General features: G+C 38.1%; 2 pseudogenes; both read left to right on the plus strand.

Moving 5' to 3' along the window:
• Window positions 1–503: 503 nt before the first annotated feature.
• Window positions 504–1,804, plus strand: LOC148735791 (uncharacterized; annotated as a pseudogene).
• Window positions 1,805–4,165: 2,361 nt separating this feature from the next.
• Window positions 4,166–9,331, plus strand: LOC148735792 (uncharacterized; annotated as a pseudogene).
• The last annotated feature ends 1,636 nt before the right edge of the window (window positions 9,332–10,967 follow it).

Consider the following 10,967-nt stretch of genomic DNA (forward strand, 5'->3'; position numbering starts at 1 on the left):
CAGTAATGTTAATTGTAGTAAAGTTTTGCGTGCGCTTTCTTTATGTCATTACGTTACGTAGCATGTATTTAAACACGAAGGCGCGCTATAAAAGGCATTAGCTCCTCCCCCTAATTTTGAATTCACCCAAAAAAATTAAGATGGCGGACGATGAGGAGAATCGCAACGAACACTTAGCATTTGTTATACACGTGAAAAGAAATAAAACATACCCAGAAACGGTCGAAAAATATCAGTAGAGTTATGTTTCTGTGATTAGTTTTGTTTGGAGTACAATATTTCCTCGTTTCGTGTAAAAAAACTTGCGTTATTACAGTTGAATTCGAAGAGCCCACCAGGCTATCCGTGGGGCTATCTTTGTCTATTGTGAGTTTTAATTTCACCGGTGCAGTGGTAAGCAGTGTTCCAGTGAATTTATGCGCCAATATGCTATATATTTGAGGCCGGATCGAGCAGTGACGCGAAGGAAATAACCTTCAATTCGCTTTGAAGTTGACTTTGATAATTTCTGTTAGTGTGAGACCTTTTGTTGAGGTTACTCTACGATTGGACTCGGAAAATGGAAAGCTTTCCCCCTCCAGATAAAAAGAAACGTACAGAAATCAACAAGCGTACAAATGCACGGTGAGATCCAGCGGAACGAAACCCACATTTCAGTCTCACAATTGAAGTAAAAAAGGACCAGCAAAGTCGTTTGGAAGCTATCAAACAGAGGATAAGCAACGCTAAATCGGCTCTTGGTATAGATAGAAAGTCTTGTACCCCACAAAATGCTGATTTAATGGAAAGACTCGTATTTTGAAATGATTTGTTCATCAGCTGTGGAAAGTAGCTCTTCATCCATCACCAAGACTGATGTGCTCGACAGGCCGAGAACTGCTCTCTCTCAACCCGTTCGGCCATCATCTAGTTCTGTTGAATTGCGAGACCGACGACAAACTAGAATAAGACAGATCTGTGTGGATTCTACAGTGGATGATGGATGCCATGTGTGCACGAAGTCATCTTTGCAAGCACTGTGTAAAGACTTCATCACAAATCCATTGTGTGAATTTTGTGGCGAAGATTACACATGGGCTTCAGCTACTTTTTCAAGTCAAGGGCACGTTTGTAAGCTTGAATTTCCCTGTGTGTGCAATGACCCAGTTACTTGGCTCAGATCTGGAGTTTTGGGACACCCTGCAAAGTACTACGCCAATGTTAGGTGAGTATAATATGTAAATGAGCTACTTTTCAAGTAAGCATTATCGAAGACAAATATCACAGGAAAGTTTGTCACATATATCTATGACAAGTTTACAGGTACAAGTATATCCTCTTGGATTATGTAAATTATGGCTTTCCATTCTGTTCTCTCATGTTTTATTTCTAGTAAATTAGTATGCTCAGGTCAGTGATACAATTGAAAAAAATCATTGCAGAATGGTTCATGCGTTCACATATACTGGACTTACTGAAACTCAGTATCGTGGTTTTACTGAGGCCGCTGGCATTGGCTGTGTGATGGACAAAACTATAGACACAAGTATGTGGTATATATATCATGATTTACCCCAATGATCTGTTGGTGTATGACTAAATCTAGCCCTTACTGTACCTTGCAGCTTATTGAGCTGTATCATTTTGTTTGGCAGTATATAAAGATCAGGGATTTGGATATATTTGTACAGGTTACACTTGAATGATACTATAATTGTTTGTTACAATATATTCACTTTTACACTTACGATGGTCTCTGCCCAGAGGAAGTATTCCGCATTTGAATACTTATCGCCGTGTTTATTCATTAATTGCCTTTGCACACCTTCCACTCTTGACGGTTTGTGTTCGTCATCTCCTTGATGTTGTGAATCATCTAAATGCCATTAATTAAAGGGAGAAATTAGCTTAAAACAAGCAAACACAAGAGGACAAGAAATAACAACAATTGAGGTAAATGAAAATAATCCACCTACCATTCTCAGCGGTAGATAATTTTCGTTTCTGACCCTGGCTTGTTCTCTTTTTTTGTTCAATATAGATGACCAACTCGCTATGTTTGTGATGAAACCTGCTCGCGTAAGCGTCGTCGACGTGTTGATCCGTTTTAATCAACCGCTTGTTATTACTCTTTCCCACATACCCAATATCCACGTCATCCACCGTGATATCGTCCTCAAAGAAAGATTCTTTCGCCTGGAAAACACTCTTTTTCATTTCAACGGCGTTGTCTTAAATACTTAAATCTTGAATTATTTGTCGCTGAAACGTTCTTTTATCAGAGGAATCATTGTAGATACGGATTGTAGTAAGAAAGCTCATCGTGTAACGTCAACAGTAGATAACTTATAACTAAGCACATTTTCCATTCTTTCATTTCCTGGAGTATGCAAATGAAACTAATTGCCAACAGGATTCATATATTCTTTTCTTTGTTCACAAATTAATGATAATAATAATAATAATAATAATAATAATAATAATAATGATAATATACGTTAATTGAGGCTCCCCCTTAGGGGCTTTTCAGCCACAATGTAGACTAAGAGCTAAAAAATCCCCACTGGCAGGAGGCAGACAAGTGGGCTATTTACAGAGCGCGGCCGAGGAGTTGAACTAGGGGCATCCGAGAACAAATCCAGTGAGTGGCAGGGTGGAGGACTTGAACACGGGACACCGGAATACAAGTCCAGCACCCTAACCACTCGGTCACGCCGCCTCCTTCAAATTCAAACAAAGAACCCGACAAAGAGGGAATTTCTCATTAAAACGAGATTTTTCACATGTTGGACAATGACACGTGAAAAATACACACGAGTGCACGTGCAAGAAAACAAAAGTATATTAAATATATATATATATATATATATATATATATATATATATATATAACTGCAGACAGTACTGTTTCGGCCTTCCGGGCCTCATCAGTGCAGTGCTAATGCTAGGATGGGGGAGAACCGAGACGGTCACCCCAAACGACCCAACCTTTGTGGTATCATCTAAGCCATGCCAGAGTGCTCAAACTAGAGTAAACCAGCGAGCATGTAAACCAGCGAGCATGGATATATATATATATATATTTATATATCCATGTGAAAAGCTTTTTTAAAACGGGTGTATTTAACAATTATTCCACGAGCGCGCGTTGGATATGAGATGATAGATAGCCAACGAGGCTCGTAGCGCCGAGTTGGCTATAATCATCTCATATCCAACAAGCGTGAGTGGAATAATTGTTTTATTAAAAACGTTAAATTAAATTATTAAATTTTATTAAATTTCCAACTCCCTTTTAATTTTAAGCTGCCACGTACGCTTACCATATTTGTAGATTATGGTATATTGGCTGATATACCATAATGGCTAAGCCAATAAAAAGTCTTGAATTGCATTATCCAATGATCTAGTTTTTAATAAATATATATATAATGTAAAGAAACTGTAAACTTCTGTGTCGAATAAAGATACTAGAATAAATGAAAAACGAAAGTCCTCTTTATCTTTTTTTTTGCTTTTGCGCTACGCGTTTCACCGCTGTTGCGGCTCTTCAGGCATAGCAAAGTGTGTTTATTGACGTCTTATCAAGTAAATATTGTTGACGGATGCTTCCCGAAAAACCATCCTTTACACAAGATCTTCAACCGCCACACACTAAAGAATAGTGTATATACACTATACAATGCATATACATATACAATGGTTAATAAAATTGCTATTTTTAATGACATCTTTTGAATAACAGATATTGGGCCGACCACTTTCTTTGTCTCGTTGGATTTAGTTTATTGAGATGTCAGGAGCAATATCTTTAGATTCAGCTTCTCTTCCAAGGCAGTAACTTCCGTATTTTTATCTTGTTAAAAAGGACTTCTTTAGCTGGATAACGCAAGCCGTTGTTTAGTCCTACTCGCGGTTTGTACTCGAATTTCGCAAGCTCCCATGAAGGATCTAAAAAGTGCCTCACATACGGTAGGTACATTTTGAGGAACTGTGATATTTTGAGAACTTTCCAACGGTCATGATTGGCTGAGTTTGGCTGCACCAGCCAGTAAGTATTCCTTACAATCTTATTCGTATTCACACTCACGTTTTGGCAATAAAATGATAAATCACAATCCAAGCCTTTAGCATTGAGTTTATTTGAATCAAATATTTCTGTTTTTCGTCATTTCATTAGAAAACCATGCTGCTGTGTTATTTTCTCTTTTTCATCGTTATATGGCATGTGCAGCTAGGCCAATCCAATAAGCAGTGCCATCACTCCACACATTCAGAGTATGGTCATCATTTTTCCGGTCACGTTGTTTCAACACGAAAAACTTCCAGTATTAGTGAGTGTGTGATGATCTGTTCGAGCGAGTCTCGCTGCAAGAGTTTGAACTTCCATTTAAAAGATAAGTCATGTGATTTGAACGATGCAAACAATTAAACATACACACCCAAGGGATTTTTGCCCGAAGAAAGGATCAGTTTATATGAACAAGGTATGACCTTGACGAATTCTACGAAAGAAAATAAAAGTGTGATTTCCTCCTCTGGCTCAGCCATTTGTCAACACTTTGGGAAAAATATTCACCATCGTTTAGGCTTCGTTGCTTTGTGACTACGACCAACTAGTAAATATATCCTCTCCCAAGTAGCTCACGATATCGTAATTAATTTATAAGAAGCATTTATGTTATTGTCCAACCGTAATGCACGGATGGTTGCAAGTAAATAAAACGGCGTGGTCCAGAGAACACCTAAATTAGCCATAGTGAAATAAAGAAAACAAATAAATACATGCTTTAAAAAAATAAACTATTGAGTAGCTGAAACATTTTGGATAATCTAATAATATAATAATCTAAAATATACAGGATGATGAATCCAGATCTTGCTCGGAAATTCTTAATAAGTGGTCCCACGCGGAAGCGGCCACTACTGAATAAATATTGGAAATAGAAACGCACAAGTCTACTGTGATATGGAAATACATGGCATGTACAAAGGGATGAAATCGTAAGCAAAGAGTCGATTATAATAATAACGCTTTAATTTTTCCTCTGATGCGATTGAAAAGCTATACCTTCTGATTCTCAGTCTTTCTCTGTAGCAGTGTTACTGTAGTTGTAATTAAGGGCAATGCAGTGAGGTTAAATTACCATGTTTTTAGTGGATGGATAGCCTCTCACTACTCTTGTATCCGATGCAGTTGGATGTTGAAAGGCAAATCCTAAGTGTCTATGCTGGAAATGTATAGGAGTTACCTGGGATAAATTGGTCTTGTACATTTTGTCCAGGCCAATAGCAAACCTTCCCGGGAAATAGTAGTTTGAAGACATCAATTACATTATAAATGACAGGGGGCTACATGAGCACTAATTTTACTTCATCTTATCATTCGTCAGGTGGTGGATAGACCTTAGTTGTGAGTATCAGCTCACAGAATAACGATCACCTTCAAAGCGCACCCAATAGCTGCCTCAACCCCTCGCTGTTTGTTCCCTTAACTGAAAAGGACCAGGGTAGAAAACTGAGCGACAGCGACATACATGAGCTACCAAGGACAGAGGGTAAATATTAAAAAGAAAGATTAGAATAATGATGAATAAAAATAAAAATGGTAATATAAATAGTAAAATCAACAACGAAACAAAGTTTCCGTGACTCGCAGTTTCATGACTACAGTTTTCAGACTACGTTGTTGATTTTACTATTCTTATTTACGCTCTACTTTATGTATTGAGCACCATACAGCCAGCTAAAGCATCTCCTCCAGATAAAAATGGTTATAATATTATTTCGTAGAGTGCTCCTTTGATCAATTTACATTCTGGTTGATATTTTGTGTTTAGTACTCCTATTTAATGTGCAGTATATCACTATTATTTGTAGATTGTCAAGACCCTCCCCCCTCCCTCCCCCTCTTGCATTTTTGTAACTGAACGATAACAGTAATCACTAATCACCGATTGTAGGTTATAAAAAATCAGTCTTGTGCGACTCGCAACCCGGACTGGTGCTTTGGGAAACACATCTAAGCTAGACCTTACTCAGTGAACAAAGTGATTAGTAAAACAGGCAGAAATGATTGGTATTGTCAGCGATCTGATATATGAAAGCTTCAGTCTAAATGACAAAATTTCTTCGTATATGGAGGTTTTATGAGAAAAATGTAAACAGAACACCTTCTTTTGAGATCTTATTGCGAAAAACAGTTAATAGATTAACAATAATGCATGCAAAGGTTTTATATATAAGGAATTATCCTTTAGATGGGTTTTCAAATGGAGATGAGAAGGAAGAACTTGAAGTTAAAAACTAGGTGAAGACCTTAATCACATTTTGGAGTGTATATATGCAGAAGGTCACTAATTTAACAAGGAGCCAAGTCACTCAGGGCCGCAAAGGTTATTAAAAGTAATTCAAAAGTATTACGATGTTCCATGGACAGCCAATGAAGCTCATTGAGTAATGGCGTGATACAGCTTGATATGATCACACTTGCAGCCAACTAAAATTAAGCGAGGTGAACAATTCTGCACGAGCTGTAATTCATATAAAAGGCAACGAGGTAGACTATATAATAAATATGTCTTATTAGACGTGTCGTCGTGTAGTATCGCTATGTATTTTTACGAGTTGTGTCATATTTTGACTAGCCCATAAGGCGAGTCAAAATACAAATAACGAGTAAAAATACTCAGAGATACGACACACCCAAAACGTCTATTAATTTATCTAGTATCGAACACACTAAATTGTTATTTAGGTGCATTATTTCAATTGTCGTCTAACTGCCTTTCTTCGCTCGATTTATCTAAGTTTGGATCAATATTCGCCAGCCATTACGAATCTTCGTCGTCAAAATAACTCAAATTGTCCACCATTTCTTTTTTTTTTTTTTGTAACTTTAATCCAGTCCGTCCGCTGCGCGATGCGAGAAAATCTGTCTAGCTGGTTCTCTAGAGTACAAGCACCGCGTGAGATTAGTACTCGTCTTGGGCGTTACTTGTATTCTACGGAGTGTAGTTGGATAATAAAGAATTATATTTGTCAAGTCTTGAGGCAACAAAGGCATTAACTAAAATTTCGTAGAGGTGGTTGATAGAAATTATTTAATGGGATGAACATTACATACATCAGAATAACAAGACTTTCAAATATCAATAATATTATGATAATATGATGCCCAAAGCTCCGTGCACTATCGAATGTGACACCAATTCCACTGGTGTACTTAGATGGACGGATCACGGATTCAGCATCTACAACAGGTGGGAACTGCAAAAACTGGGATCCAATAATCAGTAGTTGAAACAGGACGAAAGTTTTCGAAGTCGTCAGCATTCAGATATGGCTTCTTTAAGTGTGGAATAATCAGAGCAGTCTGAGTGTCACAGGCATAGACGTAGTTTCCAGAGAGAAATTTACCAGATCAGTGATTACTGCCCATGGAAGAAGAACAGGAAGGTCTCTAATGAGAACAGAGACCGGAACAGTATCCAACGTACAAGACATAACCTTGCAGTACTTGCATTAAGCACCGTGGCTATGCTCTACGTCCAAACTCTTTTAAAGGATGTTAGTTCACATTGACGCAGTGTAGATTTACCGCCGCAGAACTGTAGATTTCTAGTATTTAACGAACTGGACATTTACTTTGATATTGTATAAAGTACCAAGTAAGAAACGTAGTAACCCAGATGTAAAGGCACATGGTTTTGGAGTCGATAGGATGTTTTTGGCTAAGTAAAACTGGCAGAACTTTGGAATAAATTATGGTCAAAAAAATACAAATGATGTTGAGTTGAAGTCTCGGCAACAGTAGAGAAAATATCTGAACAGGTTCCATCAACAATAAACTGCGGTAATCTATCTCGAGTAAGACGAATCTTATTCTTGAAAAATGAAGTGAACTGATCAGCTAAACCAGCATCAGATATTGGATGTAGGGTATTAAGCTTAAGGTTCAGAAGATTGTTGATGGCTTGAAAAAGAACCCGTTGGCTTCCACAGTTATTCTCGATGAGAGAGGAAAATTAAATTTCTTTGGCATTGCGAACCAAATCATTAACTATTCGACACTGATCCATATACAAACGATTGCGAGGTCACTCCTGGTGGTACTCCATTTTCAGCTTCCAGTTTTCATCTCAACTTTTTCATCGATCTCATCTCCTCAGCAAACCAGGGCGCACGCAGGTGAAGAGTAACAGGCCTACGAAGAGTAACAGGCGGGCGACGGAAGAGTAACAATAGATGCCTAAAGGTCAATTAATGAACGAAGAGTAGAATCGTAACGGTTTAGACTTATATCACTTTATAACAGGCAACGAAACACCACTTTGCATCCCAGTCAAATGTATGTCTGTGTCCTTTCAGGAACTTTTAGGGTCCATGTGTTACGAAGGGATGGCATTTTCTTGCGTACTGTATTTTATCAGGTAAATGTCTAGTACTCAATCATTTTAACATTAATCCTTGTTATTTTACTCTTGGACTTATTTATTTCCCAATTATTGACGGCTTCATTTTTTATTGATACTTCTGTTCGTTGTGCATATCTGAAAAGAGATTAATTTTTTATTTGATGTCAACTTCAGCATCTCATTATATACAAAATTACCTCATGAATAAAAGTACGGAAGCTGGAAGGGCCTTCCTTAAATCTCTTTTCCTTTTCCTTGTTTCTAGAGTAGCTTGTTGATTATAAGAATCAGCTAGTGGTTAATTCATGAAGTTGAAATAGTTAAATAAGCCAAGCATGACCCTGCCGTAAGATAGTCCCGCTTTTTCTTTCTTTTAAGATACCCAGTTGGCCAAACAAATTTAACTCAGGATGCCATCAGGGAAAGTAAACTAACAATTTTTTTTTCCAGTAATCGTTTTTGCTCCGCTTATTTATTGCATTTTAAACAACAACACCAAAAAACAATCCAAGATAGCGCATGTATCAAGTAAACAGCGCTCGCAATTGTTTAATGAAACAACAAAAAGTGTCTTTTCTTCGGAAAGATGGAATGGAAATCCATATAACAGGGAGTTGGAACACCAATCGACACAAGGATGAATGATAATCGTTATGCAAGTCCATTTGTCCCCAAAAACCGTCACGAATTTACGATACTTCCTCACGATAACATAGATACAAACGAATGAATTTCTTTCTTAGTGCAAAAATATGAAAGGTTGGATGTCCACGTTTGTTTGATATTTGTGATATGAGGCTTTTGCTTGATTACATCTTTTGAAAAACAGATAATTTGTTCATTACAGTTGTCCATGCATTATCATATCCCATTATTTTCCCTATCATTGGGAGACTAACACATGCACCACGATTGACGTGGGATATCGCATTTGAGGCGAATGCCACAGGGGTAAGTCAACGTGTAAGAATTTTTTTTAGCGCCTTTCTTATTTACAGGGCGTGTAATAGCTTGTTCAAGGCGATCAGTGAGACATGCGGGACGCGATCGTAATACGGCGTGATAATAACAGCGGGGCCAAAATCGAAGGAGGTTTGGGTTTGGGCCTGGACGGACCCAAATCATCCCCGTTTTTTCTATCCACAGCTACCATTACGCCGTTTACTATCGCGCGCCGCTAAACGTCTGGTACAGCACGGCGTGTAAGTAAAACATTATCTTCCGTTGTGAAACAATAAACGATGACTTGGACCGAGTAGCACTGGAGAGTATCCAAGCCAGGGGGATTTACAGAGAGAGAGAGAGAGGTACTTGCACAGAGGGCTACTTGCAGAGACAAATGACATATATTGTAACTTAACTATTTTTAGCCAAGCAATCGCGACAGAATATCAAAGCAGAGAATTTTATACAAGAAGCTAATTAGAACAACGCCAAAAAATGCGACCAACGAAGTTGCAATTAGCTTTGTTTTCCAGTATATGAACATCCTTTCACTTACTGTGCGAATTTATCCATGAATAACTCAAGTGTTTGATGGCCTTGATAACGGCGAGTGCGGCCAGGGATGGACTTCATCTCAATCTGGTGAGTAACAAAATATCCAGTATTATTAGGTAGATCAGTCAAGTTATGAGAAGCAAATATTCGTCTAAATGTTTTGTTGAGCTGATTTATTGACATTTGTCCACTTCTTTCTTTCGACAAAACAAAACTGAGCGTTACTCCCAAAAAATCACACAGATTGAGTTCCTTTAAATGGATTCAGGCAACAGCACCATATCAACTTTCTTATTGATTTCCTTACTCTTTTTTGTGATATTGTTCTCTTGCTTTTTATCACGAAATTAAAAAAGAAAAAGGATGGATGGTGGTGGGGGGAGAGGGAGTGGATTTTGGGGATGAAAGGTTGATTATTGTTCAAACCTGGTAGGCAGTATTATAAATGTAATTCTGGCATCCTTACCCACCTTGCACGAGTAAACAGTGATATAATTAGTCCGTAGCATTAGCCAAAAAGAAATGAACCAGCTCTTCTCCTTTTCCTTTGTTTTTTTTTTTTATCAATGCTAGTTTCAATGGCAGCTTTGGACTATACAATAACTATACAGGAATGATGTACGCGAAGTAAACATTGGAACAGTCGTTGGGATAAATGAACTTAAAGTGCTACTGAAACGTAATTTTCATATCCGAGATTTTTGCAATATTATAGAAGTTGAACGTTATTTGCAAACGCTGTGTACTTTTTTTGGGCCAAAGCATAGCGGAAAGTACATTTTTAACCATTCGAAGTTGACCGGCTGAGATCAAAATTGGCGGCCATCTTGGCGCGGCCAAAACAGCCCTGTGACGTCACTGGTTGTGTACTTCTGTGAAAGAAGGGTAAAAGCATGGTGTGTGGCTTGCATGTTGGGAGGCCAAAAAACAGGATTTCGGGCAAAATGCCATCCTCGTCTTATTCATCGGCGGCTACATCGGCATCTTGGCTATCTGCGAGAGGTTCGCCTGGATAGGGAGCAAAATTCCCGACTGATACCGAGAACGAATCCCTACCAGTCTATTTAGTTA

Source organism: Stylophora pistillata, chromosome 3, assembly GCF_964205215.1.
Source record: "Stylophora pistillata chromosome 3, jaStyPist1.2, whole genome shotgun sequence".
Classification (NCBI taxonomy): Eukaryota; Metazoa; Cnidaria; class Anthozoa; order Scleractinia; family Pocilloporidae; genus Stylophora; species Stylophora pistillata.